General features: G+C 40.0%; 1 protein-coding gene across 4 annotated transcripts in view; it reads left to right on the top strand.

Moving 5' to 3' along the window:
- Positions 1 to 512: 512 nt before the first annotated feature.
- The window catches only part of htr4 (5-hydroxytryptamine receptor 4), a 196,291-nt gene continuing 180,669 nt past the window's right edge, over positions 513 to 16,134 (top strand). For 2 of the 4 annotated variants that reach the window (XM_051420062.1, XM_051420061.1), the window contains exon 1: positions 10,299 to 10,744. The gene's annotated coding sequence lies outside the window, so the exon portion shown is untranslated. Of the gene's footprint in view, positions 991 to 10,298; positions 10,745 to 16,134 lie in introns of those variants that run through there. The other 2 variants (XM_051420059.1, XM_051420058.1) reach the window with 2 other exon arrangements.

Consider the following 16,134-nt stretch of genomic DNA (forward strand, 5'->3'; position numbering starts at 1 on the left):
GACTGAGGGTGGGGCTGAGCTACACACATGGCAGACAGGATGAGGCATGGTTTCAAAGTCCAGCAATGTGGATCCTTCCTGGTTGTGAGGAGGTGTGGCCAGGTTTATTTGAGAACGCAGCCGGTGTAAAAGAATGAGAAAATAACATTTTATTTCTCTGATTACGTGCTTTAATTAACGCAGCTCCCTCACTTCATTCACTCTTCGTTTACATTGTTTATCGGATGTTTTATACATATATTAATATCATTGTGGTTCATGATTTTATTGAGTGTCAACATTCTTTTTAATTAGTTCCTGTTTTAGAAGATTTGTGTGCTTTTATCATTGTGTGACTGTAGCATGCAAGAGTGTTTTTTTTCCTACTGTCCATGAAGGCCACTGACAACCCCAGGCTGTAGCTTAATCAGTGAAAGAGGCAACAGGTGTGGAGCGTGCAGGTGAACATAAGATCATTGGAGAGACTCAAAGATGTCTCTAATCTGATGAATCACTTCATGCAAAATGAGGATTTTGTTGGAGGATTTTTTATTTTTCTTTAGGGGGATGGAGTCATAAAAGATGATGTCAGACATTCAATGCTTGGTTCAAAAACCTCAACCAAAGCTTTGAATGTATTAAAAAAAAAAGACATTCCTGACAGCCCTACCCCTCTTCATATCAATGGATCCACGGTGGAGAGGATGGATAGCTAGTACCTTGGTGTCCACATCACCCAAGGACCTGGGTGCTGCACACTGACTGACTGTGGTGAGAAAGGCAAGGGAGAGACCTCAGAAACCTGAGAAAAGTCTGGGTCCCTTGAAATACTGAGGAATTACTCCTACACCACTGTGATCATCCTGACGTGGAACTTCACTGTCTGGAACGGAAATGACACTAAAGAGGACAACGAGGCGCTGTAAAAAGTGCTTTGTTTGGCGGGTCATACAATAGGCAGCAGCTCTACCCTGCCTAAAGAATATTTACACCAGGCGCTGCAAGAGTAAGGTGAGGAGAATTTTTAAGATGTGACTAATTAATAAAATCAATTCAGAAGTAAACATGAACACCAATCCATTGTCCTTCCACACTGATGTCGACCTGTCCTCTTGAATTGGTTGTCCTAAATTCCTATGCCTTCTTAAAAAAGTGTTTGGAATTTAAAAAAAAAAAATTCTTAAACTAAAGGTCAGTTTTTTTTGTGTGCAGACTCTAATGCTAACTTGGTTTTTATCATCCTGACCGGGGCTGATTTGTCAATAGAGAATGTTTAACAATGGCATAATACTACAGTGGAGATATGAGAAGATATTATGAAATGTTCCTGCGCATGTTGAAACCTCTGAGGGCTATAAAAATACTTGAGGAGTGCACCTGCTAAGCATAAATATATTATAGAGGCAGAGCTGGAAGGTCAGCAGACACTTAATGTCTTAAATATAAAACAGATATTAGTACATTAAAGTGGCCTCTGGTGGTATAGTCAGGATGCCACAATGAACTGAAGTGCAGTTGGGTTACAGAAAAACAGGCTTATAATGATTTTGTGAAATGAGAGAACAGAGGGAAATAGTGAGGCAGGAAAGCTCATCACAGGAAGCCATTACACCAGACCACAGAGATCCAGCGGGGCCAGAACCATTTGGGTATAGCAGGAAAGATGAAAGTTTGGCAGAGCTTTTTCTGAACCTTCCAGCTTCTAATGCACCTCGTATTTGGGTGGTTAGGAGACAATCTGATGCTATTTATCCTCGGGGGATTTTGTCTACAGGCCGGCGAGCCCAGCACAAAATAACATCCTACGTGTGAGCAGAAAGCATTCACACATCCACAGCAGTATACACTGTCTATACTGCTCAAAACAACACCAACCAAGTGTCACTGATAGACTGCTAGCTATTAGCATAACACTTTCCACACTAACAGTTGACTAGTTAGCACTTAACACCACTGCACCAGCGATAGCCATGGCCGGGCCAGCATTATGCTTTTGGTTTGTCCAACATTTATTGACTATCCACCCATATTACCTGCACCCAAATAGCAAAAGGTGGGGCAGTCTGCTGTGCACAAAGTCTGTATACAATATAAAAACAATTGCAAATTCATATTGATTGTATGTTGAATTTTTTCAATAATGTACAGTACATGGTTGTTATACATTCTAACATTGTTGTTTTATTACATTTCTTGTTGTATATTAACTTAACTTCCACTGCTCATTTTAATGGCAAAGTGTACTAATGTTAATTTGTGCAAAAGACAAGTAACTCCTTGAATGGTATAATTATGACTGTTAAGAGCAGTGGCTAGTAGCATAAGTAAATCTGTGATCAACTTGTCTGTTGAAAAACATTGTGAGCGTGCATTTATCCAAATACTTAAACCTATGAAGTCAGGATACACTGACTACACTAGGTCAAGCCACATTTTGTTCAGTTATCCTGAATTTCTTAATTCTGCTCTTGTGAACTAGCCCCCTGGTCTCTGTAAAGATGTGGGCCCTGTTTTTTTTTGTGTGAGAGCGGGTGCTCTGCTCCTGTGAGGATCTTTGAGGGTGCACTTGTAGGTCTCCTCCTGACTTGGCCTCCAAACCTAACCTTTAGTGATCGATTTCTGTGTTACCAGTGAGATTTCGTTAGACCCCGTGCCTATAGGGTTTGTGAGTATTCCTTCTTGTAAATAGATCGATCCTTTTTGTTATGGCTGTAGCTGCAGCTGTAGGAGCAAACCCATTTCCTTTTGCACTGTTTTGCTTTACCTCGGGGATCTAGGTTTATTCAGGAATTAGTCAGCAATTCTTTGAGGAGATACCTGTTTGTTGTTTTTGGCCTTGGTTCACCCTAATGTCTGATACACTTTTCACTGATCATAGTAGTCATCTCACTTTATCAACAAATCAGTGCTGTTACTTTGGTTTTGAGACAGTGGAGGGAAAGTCTTTTAATATTCACATTGTGCTCCCATCCCCCTAGACAGGGGCATAACCTTGGGATTTAGCATAAATATCTAACCCTTGTACCCCTAGTGGTTTGGTAGCTGTTAATCTTGCATGCTAATGCTTTACCTGTGGTGCAAGAATTGGAATCAGAGCTGACCTTTCACTAAGAGTGTTATATGTAAAAATAGTAAGAAAAAAAAGGCTGAAGGTATAAATGTTATATCCACAAGCAATCCCCAATCTGCTCAAGTTTATTTTGTTTAATTTATTGTTTATTAATTATTGTTGAACTCCACAGATTAATAGTACATTCTGTTGGAAGGTTTGCTCAATATTTATCTATAAAATGATTAAAGATCAGGATATCCTGGGTTGAGACAGGTTCTGATGAGTCAATAATACCAAACAATGAATGCAGCTCTATGAAGAACCTCAGAACTTGGGAAATCAGTCTTTGATCTGCAGACTTTTCTCAACATGGAGGACTGGAGGATCAATACTACTACTGATATCAACCAAACTAAGGAAGGCAACAATCAACCATTGTTGCATCTAAAAGAAGATAAAGCAGATTATTTTGTCTGAGGACCAGGATGAATGTAAGACCATGATATTTATATACAATACATAATGTATATGTCTTTTTTCCCTGATGAGTCTGACCCTTTTGCTGAATGATGTAAATATTGAATGCCCCTTACATCTGTTGTCATTAGCCATAAATGCTTAAAATTGTTTTTATTGAAACATTTCTTATACTTAATGAAACTGCAAAGTCTACTGTAAGTGTTTTATTTGTGAGCTGGGCAGACAAATCCACTTCATGAAAAGTTTAAACAGGATTTAATTAAATATCAGGTATAAGTCAGTACTATGTACTATGCTCAACCCATGACGGATTTTATTGCAGATTTGTTAAATACTACATACAACGCTACTGTTTTTTTTAACAGGGGCACAGCAGAGAATCTCATAAAAACCACAGTTTGCACCATCATCCAAATCTTTGTAGCAAAAGGACAGTCATTGTTAACAAGACACTGTGGTCAGATAGCCAAGAAATTGGCACTGTCTAAACATAAATTCAGATTCCAAAGAGATTAAATGACAAGGCTACATTCAAAAACAGCACAGAAATACTGTCAAAGCAAGACTACCAAGCTATTTTTGGAAACACAACCAGTAAAAGTAATTCTCCTTACTGGAATTGAAATTCATTTACGTAGGAGTCACTCGGCTTACATGAAGTCTCCTCTTGACTGAATTATCAAATTAACTCACTCAGAAAGAATCCTGGATTGGTTTTTGATGCTTTTCAAGAAGCTTGTTAATGGCTATTGTAGGATGATTAGAGTGAGTTACATAGAAATGATCTGTAGTGTCTAAACTGGAATATGAGAGAGGGAGACAGACAGAGGTATAGAGACAGTACATGTACTGTAAAACCTGATGAGTTAAAGAACTGTTCGAGGAAACCAGTTGCCTTAAACCATTTACGTTTGTTACCTCAAACAATTTAAGCATTAAAAAATGCAATTGTTATTGTAATTAAGTTAACTAAAACCTATTGTTTTTTATGTAAATACAGTACCCACTGTATAGTATAGCATAGGATTTTTTCTATTTCATTGTGTAAATCATCATATGCCCAAAATATGCATCAATTTTTAATGATCCCCCAAAGTGTTGATGTTACAGTGGGTACGGAAAGAATTCAGACCCCTTTAAATTTTTCACTCTTTGTTTCATTGCAGCCATTTGCTAAAATCAAAAAAGTTCATTTTATTTCTCATTAATGTACACTCAGCACCCCATCTTGACAGAAAAAAAACAGAAATGTAGAAATTTTTGCAAATTTATTAAAAAAGAAAAACTGAAATATCACATGGTCATAAGTATTCAGACCCTTTGCTGTGACGCTCATATTTAACTCACATGCTGTCCATTTCTTCTGATCCTCCTTGAGGTGGTTCTGCTCCTTCATTGGAGTCCAGCTGTGTTTAATTAAACTCATTGGACTTGATTAGGAAAGGCACACACCTGTCTATATAAGACCTTACAGCTCACAGTGCATGTCAGAGCAAATGAGAATCATGAGGTCGAAGGAACTGCCCAAGGAGCTCAGAGACAGAATTGTTGCAAGGCACAGATCTGGCCAAGGTTACAAAAGAATTTCTGCAGCACTCAAGGTTCCTAAGAGCACAGTGGCCTCAATAATCCTTAAATGGAAGAAGTTTGGGACGACCAGAACTCTTCCTAGACCTGGCCGTCCAGCCAAACTGAGCAATCGTGGGAGAAGAGCCTTGGTGAGAGAGGTAAAGAAGAACCCAAAGATCACTGTGGCTGAGCTCCAGAGATGCAGTAGGGAGATGGGAGAAAGTTCCACAAAGTCAACTATCACTGCAGCCCTCCACCAGTTGGGGCTTTATGGCAGAGTGGCCCGACGGAAGCCTCTCCTCAGTTCAAGACATATGAAAGCCAGCATAGAGTTTGCCAAAAAACACATGAAAGACTCCCAGACCATGAGAAATAAGATTCTCTGGTCTGATGAGACCAAGATTGAACTTTTTGGCGTTAATTCTAAGCGGTATGTGTGGAGAAAACCAGGCACTGCTCATCACCTGCCCAATACAATCCCAACAGTGAAACATGGTGGTGGCAGCATCAGGCTATGGGGGTGTTTTTCAGCTGCAGGGAGAGGACGACTGGTTGCAACTGAAGGAAAGATGAATGCGGCCAAATACAGAGATATCCTGGAAGAAAACCTCTTCCAGAGTGCTCAGGACCTCAGACTGGGCCAAAGGTTCACCTTCCAACAAGACAATAACCCTAAGCACACAGCTAAAATAACAAAGGAGTGGCTTTGGAACAACTCTGTGACCATTGTTGACTGGCCCAGCCAGAGCCCTGACCTAAACCCAATTGAGCATCTCTGGAGAGACCTGAAAATGGCTGTCCACCAACGTTCACCATCCAACCTGACAGAACTGGAGAGGATCTGCAAGGAAGAATGGCAGAGGATCCCCAAATCCAGGTGTGAAAAACTTGTTGCATCATTCCCAAGAAGACTCATGGCTGTAGTAGCTCAAAAGGGTGCTTCTACTCAATACTGAGCAAAGGGTCTGAATACTTATGACCATGTGATATTTCAGTTTTTCTTTTTTAATAAATTTGCAAAATTTTCTACATTTCTGTTTTTTGTCTGTCAAGATGGCGTGCTGAGTGTACATTAATGAGAAATAAAATGAACTTTTTTGATTTTAGCAAATGGCTGCAATGAAACAAAGTGAAAAATTTAAAGCGGTCTGAATACTTTCCGTACCCACTGTAACATCAACACTTTGGGGGATCATTAAGAATTGATGCATATTTTGGGCATATGATGATTTACACAATGAAATAGAAAAAATCCTATGCTATAGAGCATTATAGCACTGAACAACGGTCAGTGGGGCTTTTATTTTTGGAATGATCTTACAACTTAAAGAAACTAGTCAATGGAACAAAGTGGAAATATATCACCAATACTTAAAATACAAATTCAAGTGCAGTAGAGTTATTACTTCCACAATTCATTTTTGAGTTAGTTTTAAATTATGGGATCGAGTGACTCAATATTTTTGGGAGGATTAAGTTATGACAACTTTCTTCTTTTATTAAAATATGCTGTTAGGTTTTACAGTGTACAGACAGCAAGTAACTTGGGAATTTTATGGTTGATTTTTCTTACTGGGGTCTGTCTGCTCCAGCAATCTGTATTTGTATTTGTTTTTATTCAAGCTGTGTTAATTGCTTTGTGGTCAGACACTTATTTACCCATTTCCAAATTACTTCTGCACTTTTGAACAACTCTTAAAGCGGAGCGCAAGCTTGATTCGCAAGCAGAAGTGAAATCAAAATCCTGCTACTGCAGCCTAATAACAATTGCAAGAATCCACCGGGCCTGAAAGAAAACAACCAATCAGAGCCGAGAAAGATATTTGATTGTTGAGTCTCAATCCCAGGGTTCCAAAGTGTCTTTATTTGACACGCTGGGAATGAGACTCAACGATCCACTATCTTTCTCGCCATTATAACAAGGAGGAGCCAGAGGAACCAGGTTTTTATGACAGAGTATCTGTCTCATGTACTACTGATGTAGTAAACATTTCACCAAATATGACAAAAGGTTATTTTTATAGAAATTACCTACTGCAGCTTTAACCAACTCATAACTAAACAAAGTTGGGGATAGCTCACGTTTTTCTTCAGGAACCACTGACAGGTTTTGACTTTTTCACATTTCATCAGCTAACTTGTCTCATGAGCCCTGGCCCACCTACAAGTATTAACTACTTAAACTTGTACTGCACCTCATATTGGTGTGGTTAAGATAACACATGATGTTGTTTATCCTTGGAGAGTTTTTGTTTACAGGCTGGTGGGGCCAGCACAAAATAACAGTGCACCTCATGTGGGTAGGAAGCATCCACACTTTCACAACAGTAAACAAGGATAAACAAGTTATTCATTTATTCACATATGCTTTATTCACAATGCTATTTTCCTTCCTGCATCTACAAGGGCAGAGAGATCCATCCAACAGCCAAATTATTGCACAGGGTCAAATGCTGTGTGATCTGCACATGCTAATATATCCACTGTATAGCACTTATATTCATGCATTTCCAACCTTTTGCATATGTGTGAATGCCAAGAGCAGCTTAAATTCAAAGTGAACATAAAGTATTTTGCAAGTAAACCAGACTGTGACTCAGAGTGAGAGGAGGGTTGTAGCCTCTTCACTGTTGTATTGCTAGTTCTCCTCAGTGTTTGCTGTGTATGATGAAGAAATCGTGGGTGGGACAATAGATCGGCCTCGGGCCATCTGTCCAGCCATCACAGCACTGATCAAATTGCCACAAAACTTCAGAGAATGTCATGTGGTTTGTTTTGCCACTCTTAAAACTGAGGTTTTGGCCTAAAGGAGGAAATGTATTTGTCACAAAGAATATCTTTGAAACCACTAATCGTTTTTACTACATGAAAGAATGATGTGTGGCATTTCTCCATTGTGGCCTCAGGGGGTGAGAAAACCTTCATTCATCAGGTTTTGCCTAAATTGGGAGAGTTTTAATTTCAATACATCACATCTTCAACATTAATGTGTATGTAAAATGTATTTGTTAATTCTTCTTTGAGCTGCATTGGAAGTCTCAAAGACTACTGACTAAATCTGAAGAAAAAAAAATACATTGGGGAAATGATGCATTTCATACCCAAATTCACCGGCACGGCTGCGATGCATTCTCGCTTTGTTGCGGTCACCAGAGCTGATCGCACCCATTCCAGAAAATGCTCATAATTCCACCAGAAGCGTTGCGGCTTGTCCCAGGAGTGTCTCTCCACTCTGCTCAGCTGGTCTTTTTGTGTCTCGCAGCACAGAGCAGATTGCACTGGCAGGAAGTCAGACACAGAAACTGCGTAGAGAATCTGGTAAATTTTCTAACTAAAATGGAGAAAATTAAGATTGTGCCACCAGACCAGAAGATGGTCAGTCAGAGGAGATTTTAAACACTCTTGCCGGGATTCTGAAGACGCGCAGATCATGCGTTATGCAGGTTTGCTTTCAAGCATTTAAAATGGCACTGAATGACCCATGGCACTATTTAACTGTAGGTACCGCTCAAAAGGTGACATTCATCAACAAACTGGCACTGGATAAGAGAAACCTAGAAGGGTAAAGACGGACGGAATAAAGAGCACGACAGAAACTCAAACGGACAGAGGGAGTGAAATGAATAGAGATTATTTCAGTCAGACATATGTGATGGGTGAAGAAATTAGCAAAAGGTGAAAGAATGGGGTCATGTCATTGGAGCTGCCATTTGTAATGATGAGAGGGTATAAACATCCTGCTCACCTCCAGTATGTTCCGATGTGTCATCCCTATGATGAACTGACAACCCGTCCTTTCGCCTGGTGTCAGCTGGGATCGGCTCCAGCCCACCAAGATAAGCAGTTACATATAGTGGATGCTTTTTCTGCCCAAAGCTTTCTAAGCGATTAGAATATGATACGGCCAAAGTTGGTGTTGGATGCTAGCCATTATGGAGGAAAGAATCTAATTTAGCTCAACAACTTTCCAACTTTAAGACTAGGGTCACCAGACCTTCTTGATTTTAAGGGTTGTAAGAAAACTTGAAAAATATACACATGAGTAGGTCTATATCTCAGCATTTCATTCATTTCTGTGAAAAAAAAAAAATGAAATTTTCAAAGCTTAGACTATTATTTAAGATATAAAGTAAAGAGAAGACAGTTAAGACCTGAACACAAGCTATATTCACAGATCCTTCAATTTCAGCTAAACTGCCTCATCCTGCATTGGAAAAGTAGTTAAAACAACAGAAGAAAAAAATGAATTTGTCAAAAAAAAAACTATTAAGAATGTATGATTGAAAGAAAAAAAAATCATACAGAGAAAAAAAGTTCCTAAAAATATCAAATATCAAAAAATCTGCTCAAAATGAATCAAAATCACACATAACTGTCATAATTAGTCAGGGGTCATCAGTTTACTCAATGAGAGGGAAGGGTCCCTTAAAAAAGAGGGCAGGGAACCTGAGCTTTAAGAGATCTGACAGTTAAAAACCTTAAATACTTTACTTAAATACTATTTAAAGCCATTTGAAAAGAATGATTTCAAACCAACAAACTGAATTGAATGAAACATGAGAATGCCATCCAGATACGGTACATGATTCATATAATGACCAGATGTCCATTATAGATCTGAAACACTTTCAGAAGTTTTTCCAAGAATCCACATCAGTAAGATCTACTATCCAGTTACAATTCTGAATATATCAACTGATTTTATGAGGTGCCGCAATCCACACTAACATGTTGTGCAGGTACATATACAGGCTGATGTAGATGTCAAAATAATGGTGTTCTAACCCCCTCACGTTGGCATAAAGAGACAGACAGCAAAAAAACTGGAATATATTTTTTGTTTTTTTTCTGCTTTCCTCTGGGACATGCAGTCTCTGAATTGAGAAAACTAATAGAATAACGTGGTAAGAATTGAGGATGCATTCAAGGTCAAAGTGAAGTTCTCCCATTCAAAGGTTAAGGACAAGCTTTTTACAAGAACTTAGGGTAGAACTGAGACTGTGTCTGGGATGTCAGAACCGAAATAAAACCACAGTGCCTCTGTGCACCTTTGACCTGTGGAATCACTCCAGCGCGCACATACGCAGCGACATAACCACAACCACATGAATCATGTCAGACAGATATAGAGTGACAATGACAGGAGGGAGAGAGAGGGAGAGAGAGATGCTTCCTTCACTTCAGGGCTAAATAGGAGGGACTAGACCAGAGCGGGCTAATGTCCGCTGCGAGGGAGAGCGGCACACAGCGCAACATCTCCGCGCTCCGTCCGGTCACACTCCGCGCTCTCTCTCTCTCTCCAAATATCTGCTGGGTCTCCTCACCTCTCCACGAACCCTCTCCGGGCTCTCCACACTCGCCCCCCCCCCCGGCTCTGTACCTCTCTCTCTCTCCTCGCGGGGGTCTCCAGGCACGCGCCGCTCTTTGCGCACGGACTCTTCTCCACATTCCCACTCGTATCCCGCTGCTCCTCTTCTCGCTTCACTCCTCTGAGGACTCGGGAGGAGCGTCAGCCCGCAACCCCGGCCCAACTCTACTTTCTCTTTTAAGGTGCAGTAATTAGTCATTCGCGCTGAGCTCGGGCTGAAGAACAATGTGATTCTGGCTCATGGGGATTTAGTGTCGTGACATGCTTTCGGGACCCGGCGTCTCCACAAGGAAATGGTGAGTTCAATCCGCTTTATTCTCGCAGATTATCAGCCTGCTGCGCCGTGCGGGTCTCCGGGTCGCCTGACTCCAGTTGGAGCGTTTGACCTCTGTAGTTAAGGTGCCGCTCACAAGCCAGGGGATAGTGTGACCTTCCTCATGTGGAAAAAGTATTACTTTAATTTGAAGTTGAGAGGGGTAGCAGTTATAGTCCCATATTAGATATACATTTGTAGGTTAATCTAAACTTTGTGGCATTGTGTGATCGTTATAATGATGTTGTAGGAACGTGTGAAGGTATGTGCATACATCAGGTAAATTACAGATTCTAGTTGCTAAAGTTTGCATTTGCTGTGTAAAATGTGTAGAGGGAATATCACAGCCTGTAGTTTCCATGGGGTCTTTTGACCTCCACGCGCAGGAACTCCAATTTTCCCGCTTCATATCGATCTGTTTTAATGGGAATCACATAGTTTCCATACATGTGACTCCTGGAGTGAGCCCGCGCCTCTCTGTTCCGATCAGTAATCTATAAGGAGGGCTATAGATCCACAGAGTAGGGTGACTGTCAGCTCTCACATGTTGTGTGCGTGAAGAGACCCGCAGGATCCTGTAAGTGAACAGTCAGTGCTGGAAGATCTGATTATTGGAAGTTATTGTGTTTCTGTGCAGCCACTAACTGCGCTTGATTGTTGACTTTTTATGGGTTTGATTCGGATCTTTTATATGGATATGTGGTTTTCCTCTGTCCCTCTGCTCTTTTCTCAGGATGCTCTTAGCTGTTTTGTGACAAATCTTAAAATGAAAGTGAGTAAATATGCTTTTTATTTGACTTTCCATTGGTTTTCTCTTAAAAAAACGGAGATTTCCACGCCTTTTTAAAGGCAGTGAAGATTTCAGGACTATTTAATGTTTGTGTTTGGAGGTGGGAATTAGTAAATGAGTCAATGAGTTTGTGGCTGCTACATTTTAATTTTGATAGTATAATATTACGCTATATCGATTGCACTATGTTGTCAGATTCCTCTAAAATGTGCCTCTTTCATTTGTAAAACGTTCAAATGCTGTAGAACATTACAGACAGACAGCGGCTTGCTTGACATTCAGTGCTGTTTCTGAGATGTATTCCTGTCATTTGTACTTTAAACACTTCACTTGTACTTGAGTGATATTACTGTTCAGTCACTTCAGTGCTTTGATTATTATGGTTATGTAATGTCTATGGAGCAGACGTGCAGGGGAACGTGCCTCGATCAAAGGTGCAGGTACAGTGTGTCTCTGTATTGACTGATATGATGATCAGAGGATCACAGCTGTATCATTCACAGTTCACACTCTCTCCAGCTCGCCCACAGCCACTTAGAGCCTGAAGATAATGTGAGATGGGCTGGAACACAGCCAGAGTTCTCGCAATTTTACAGTCAATGCAAATGACTTCAGGTGTAAGTTCTACATCGTCGTGGGCGTCGGGACTCCACAGACTGACATGGCTAAAATCTGTTTCTAAAGTTTCTGTTCTGCTTACATAAGACACGCACATACGCAAGCACACACCCATTATTCACATTGGAACAGTACACTTATAGTCAGGCACAGAGGCATCAGGAAGAGAAGATGTCCTCTTTCAGAAGAGATAAATAAGAAATAGTCTCTGCTCAGCAGCAGCAGCTTTCTTGAATCGACTTGTGGATGTGAATCTCTCCTCCCACACCATAACAAGGAGAAGCTCTTCTGCAGAAGTGCCCGTGATTATGTCCGCTTTTATTGCTTTGCTTTCCTGTAGAGCTCAAGTTGGCCATTTTTTTTGGAAGTCTGTGTACAGTATGAATGAGTGTGTGTGTGTTCTGTATATAACAGTGACTGCCTTAAAACTATGCAAGGTTGCGTATATGCACAAATTTGTGCGTCAGTGTTTTCATGTCCACTGAGGCTGTGTTTGCACTGGCTTTTGAAATAAGTCTTTAATGAAAATGATTGGTTTTTGAGTCATAGAGTTTGTCCAGTTTGTGTTTGTTGCTGTGTAGGTTCGATCAAACCTACAGCTCATTTCCTTCAATCTAAATCAAACTGACTGACTAGCTGATTGGCACAGATTTCATTCATCTTCTCTTTGTTTCATGTTGGTATTTAATACTTTGGCAGCCGATCAGAGAGGAATCTTGAGATAAAATATCAGACTCTTGGGGAGAATTTGTCATTAGTTCTGACATTTTATGAAGTGTTTTCAACTGGGAGGAGGCCCCGGGGACCCAGAACACACAGGAGAGATTATATATGTCTTGGGGCCTGGGAATTCCTCGGGATCCCCCAGGAAGGGCTGGGGGGAGGGGGCAAGCTACCTAAGCTAGACTGTATGACCCAGATGTGCGCAAGTGGAAGAAATTAGACAAACAGATGCGTTTGTTTTCATGGAAAAACTATAAATTTCAGGAAGAATAATCAACAGATTTATTCTGCTGTGGTTTTCACATTGAACTGAAATGGACTTCACAATTACAAGTGAATCAGGGCTTATATAGAAGAGTTAGATGGAGTCATGGATGCACCATTGGTTGGACAATATTAGACTTTAATTTTCAGCAATAACTTTTTTTGCTGCATTAAACGATTATTGTCCACTAGAGGGCAGAATGTAGAATTTAAAATAGACTTGCATCAACGAACCTTTACTTTATCAACTTGTCAAGATCTTCTAGCTCACACCTTAGCATACATAATTTCTCTCCACTGTTTCTTGCTGAGCAGGTCATGTTTAGGGGGTTGGTAAAAGCTATATGGACTATAGCCTGATGGATCAGGACACCAAAACAATGTGATGAAATTGGTTGAGAGCTTTGAAAAGCTGTGGATTTGGTTGGGGGTGGTGGTGATTATGAGTAATGTATGTCTCTTAAGAGCTTAAGTCTGAGCACTGAGTCACAGGTTTTTGGGGATATTTCAAGCTTATCTCAATACTGAAGACAGACAGACAGACTGTGCCCTTTATACTGACGTAAACTGTTTGTCTGTCCTCTTTGACATCCTGCTGTTCCTGTAACCATAGGCTATATTTAGAGTCAGTTAATGTTTTAGTACTGTATAGAGCACTCAATACAGATGTCAAAGAAAGTGATTGTTGTATTGATTAGTTTGGTATCACACGGACTGTTATGTATGGTACAGTAGAGCAGCAGTTGACATTCAGTGGAGGACAATCAAGACTGTATATCACTACACGTGTTGACACCCGGCACTTTGTCGCTATGTACAGTCGGGGACTTAATGTACAATGTGACTGAGCTGGCAGGCAGGGACAGTGGCGGGCTCAGGCTGTTTGAGGGGCAGGGGTGGGAAAATAGAAAGGGCGCCAGAGCACAGACAATTGTGATGGAATAATAGTAAAACAACTCACTCAGGCACCCGATGTGCAGTGTTTTAAACTTTAACATCGATCACCACCGGTGCATATAGATATATGGAACAATGAAAATCAGTAAATAAGCTGTAAAAAACTCACATCTCTAACAACAGTTGTGTTAGTCGGTTATGAAATAGAATCGAAGTTAACAAGTTAGAGATCGATTGAGACAAATAAAACAGCAGTTGATTTATTGACGTTTTTCACAGCAGCCATTTTGACATGAAATAGTAAGGTAAACACGGTGTTACTTAGGAATAAATGTATTAAAAAAAGATTATTTTGATTATGTTAACAGATATTGCGATATGATTCATGATTAGTGAGGGAATGATGATTTTTGAAACACAAATTAAATTTTCACTGAAAAAAAATGATGTAGAATGACAATTTGTAGAATTTGTAGATTCGTAGGTCAGGGTACTCTTCAGAACTACAGTACTTCATTAAAATGCTGTTTTGTCACACTTGACCTTTATCAAAAAAACTACAGCTTCTGTGATTTGCATGCCACATTGCAATGTTGATAATACTTTGATTAATTGTGTGTTACATACATTTAGTGTAGTAGAGCCAGTGAACCAACAAGCACAATAACCGCACCCTGATTCTGTTTGACCTGAATGGTACAGAACCTTTGTTAGTATCATTGGTAACACTTGGCTGCTGTGAAAAAAGTCTATTGTTTGGTTCATTTCCTTGTGTAGGGGGTATTTAAACTTTAGAGTGTAATATTCTCATAATCTGTGGGACTTTTGGTGCCATAATGTGCTGAAAAAGAAAAATTCCAACTCAGTCTTTAAAATGATGTATATGCAAATTTTCTCCAAATTTTCTGCATTCATTATTTTCTTTTGGGCAAACATAATGCTGACCTGCACTGTTCAGTGCCAGTTGAGTTAGCAGTGTGGCTCCATTGGCACCGTTCATATCCCAAAGGGAAAGTGAAGCAGTTGGTGTATCTGGATTTTGGCCCAACTCACACAGCGAGTGAGTGTATTTAAAGTTTTGTCATTTAACAATGAAGACAGTCTTTCTCCCAACTCTATCACTGGTTTGCCTTAACAAAACTACACCTTTAATGTACATCATTTGCCATGAATGGATAATAACCAGTGACAAATTAATGACAATGAACACATGGGGTCAGACACAATTGCTTTGCACTAACCAACCAGTAATAATAATAATAATAAAATTATATGATAATAAACTTTATTGATATAGAATGCAGCTCAAAGAGAAACAAATCAATGACACAGGTATTAAAAACAGTTGACATAAGGAGTGATAAAATAGGTGCCTGGCCTGTTGATGTCATTTTCAGTCAACATGGAAGCTGTGGTGGTACTTAGCAGTTAAACGCTTTTCACACTTTTCAAAGGACTGAGAGTTGCTATTTCTGTAAGTCAAGCATGGACAGCTGTGTCACTGCCATTTTTATGCAAATGTTTCTGGCTCTGGCACAAGAAGATGACCTTTCCATTTTTAATCCCACCTACAAAGCTCTGTTTGGTCAATTGTTTTTCTAGTGAGCTCAATGCCAGACTCAGTGGAACACAATGCTGGCAGCAGTTGTGGAGGTTGAGAACCAGGCTAGTTTTAGGGCAGATAGAGTTCCCCAAAACAGGGGCGCAAAGTGAACATTCATTTATAAGAGATGTGGTTGAAAATGCAAACAGATGTATACGGACAGTTATTGTAAATGTACATAGAGACACATGCTGAACCTGTAAATACTTGGCAATTTGTGGATGTTGGGTCAGAAACAGTCTTGTGCTGCATTTTGAGTTTATCTTGAGGGTTTTTAATAGAGGTTCATTAAGAGGCCATCAGATGAAGGAAAGACCATGTGTAAGATAAAGATATGGAGTTGTCTCTCTCTCTCTCTCTCTCTCTCTCTCTCTCTCTCTCTCTCTCTCTCTCTCTCTCTCTCTCTCTCTCTGTCTTTGTCTCTCTCACCCTCTGCTTGCTTAGAGTGGTCAAAATGAGCTTATGTAAGAATCCAGCA

Source organism: Dicentrarchus labrax, unplaced genomic scaffold, assembly GCF_905237075.1.
Source record: "Dicentrarchus labrax unplaced genomic scaffold, dlabrax2021, whole genome shotgun sequence".
In the NCBI taxonomy this organism is placed as follows: Eukaryota; Metazoa; Chordata; class Actinopteri; family Moronidae; genus Dicentrarchus; species Dicentrarchus labrax.